The 1,905-nt window shown below is 38.5% G+C and overlaps 1 protein-coding gene across 1 annotated transcript in view; it reads right to left on the reverse strand.

Moving 5' to 3' along the window:
- Positions 1–1,905, reverse strand: part of LOC107555985 (mitogen-activated protein kinase 14B-like) — a 29,107-nt gene that overhangs the window by 6,267 nt on the left and 20,935 nt on the right. The window lies entirely within an intron of this gene.

Consider the following 1,905-nt stretch of genomic DNA (forward strand, 5'->3'; position numbering starts at 1 on the left):
CCCCTTACCATAATCACGAGCTTCATCTTTCTAAATAAATGTAAAGACAGAGCCCGAAAGGGGAACCGAGTCGCGTGACAGACACAGTGATGAAGCTGGTATGTGTTGGCATTACACAAGCCACGGTTAAGACAGCTGACTCCACTGTGATCTGACCCCCCAACCCCCCTTCTCTCTCTCTCACTCTCTCGCTCGCGCACACACACACGATGTGCAAAACTCCGCATTTGAACAGTAAATAGCAGTGTTATTAAACTAATAACAAAACAGTAGCCGATTCAGAAGCGCCAGATTGTCATAGCAAAGTCAGAATTTTATTAAACTAATAACAAAACAGTAGCCGATTCAGAAGCGCCAAATAAATTCCTAAATGCATCTACTTTCAGAAGGCCAAATAAAGTGCTTTTGCTTTTGCACTGAAACACACAGCGTCTCCCGGACATGCTGCTTCAACACTAACTCCGGTTACTGAAACCACGCCTTCTTTGTTTGCATGCACATTTGGGCGCATTATGCAAATATTTCCACATAGTGAGGTAGATATGTGGGGGCGTGTTAGAACGAGTCGTTTTAGGGGGGCGTGGCAGAGTCTTAACTTTTATAAAGAATATCTCTTTGGTTTTGAGACTTTAGTCTTTGCAACTTCAGGGATCTTATCTATGCACAATCAGCTTGTAACACTCCAAAGAGAAAGGAAAACTTGAAATCGCATCAATTACCCCTTTAATGCCTTTCCTTATGGGATGATATTAGACTCTAAATTATTAATAGACGCACGCACAATTATCCATGTACTGCATACATTAAAAGACATTTAAACTGCAAATAAGGCACTTTTTATGTCAACTTTATACGGTCCACTTTGTTGTTGAAATACATTTGAAAGGTGGCTGAAATAAAAACTTGTTTTTAATGACAGATTTATTCAAACATACATTTTAAGGAAAAAAAAGTTATAGTTCAGATATTTAGCAAAATGCTCCTCTCTAGAGTGATTATTTTCAAGTTGACTACTGAGTTTATGGTCACCGAATGGCTTTTCTGAGGTAAATGTAACATTATATGACATTTTTTACACAAGCCGTTTTAGTGATGTTTTTGTCTTTGTTTCTCATTACATGAGATATGATACATTTCAGTAAGTTGTACAGTTTATTTTAACATCTGATGTTCTGTTCATTCATGATTATTTTGTGCTGTAACTAGTAGTAAAGATGAAGAGATGACCAGTTCATGTGCTGCATGAACTGAGGAGTTCATGTTTTATTGAGGTGCAGAAGTTTATCAAGCCACATTAAGGAGTATCAAAACCACCAGAAATTTGTATTTCATGACAAAAAACTAACAGAATTTTGTCAGCACCGATAGCCTCATTGGTAGCGTGAGATGTTGCGCCTCGAGCGTCCTGATTCCATCCCCCCCCCTCCCCTCTCTCCAACTTTACTTCCCGTCTAACTACTGTCCTATGAAATAAAGGCAAAACGCCAAAAAATAAATCTTAAAAAACAGCAACAAAAATCAACAGAAGACACTGCCGAGACATTGTTGGAACCTGAGCACAAAGCTTACTGCGATTATTGGATGCAGTTGTGCTACCAGTAATATTTAGTGAAGTTATGCATCAACAGAAAACAGTATAGACTTAAAAGATTGATCTTACGGTTTAAATCGATATTGTTAACCCAGCACTAGCCTCCACACAGCTGAAATGTTTACCTGTTGTTTTATCCACAAAGTGTTAACCAAATATAGACAGACTGAGGCAAAACACTAATTATCTCACCGTTTCAGTCAATGAAAAACTATTTTAGCTAAAAATAATTAGGTGCCTACATTGCAGTACATCACTATATTCTATCTTTATATCTATACCCCCCCCCCCCGGCTCCCCTTAAACAGCTCGAC

Source organism: Sinocyclocheilus grahami, unplaced genomic scaffold (assembly GCF_001515645.1).
Source record: "Sinocyclocheilus grahami isolate Dianchi unplaced genomic scaffold, SAMN03320097.WGS_v1.1 scaffold552.1, whole genome shotgun sequence".
Classification (NCBI taxonomy): domain Eukaryota; kingdom Metazoa; phylum Chordata; class Actinopteri; order Cypriniformes; family Cyprinidae; genus Sinocyclocheilus; species Sinocyclocheilus grahami.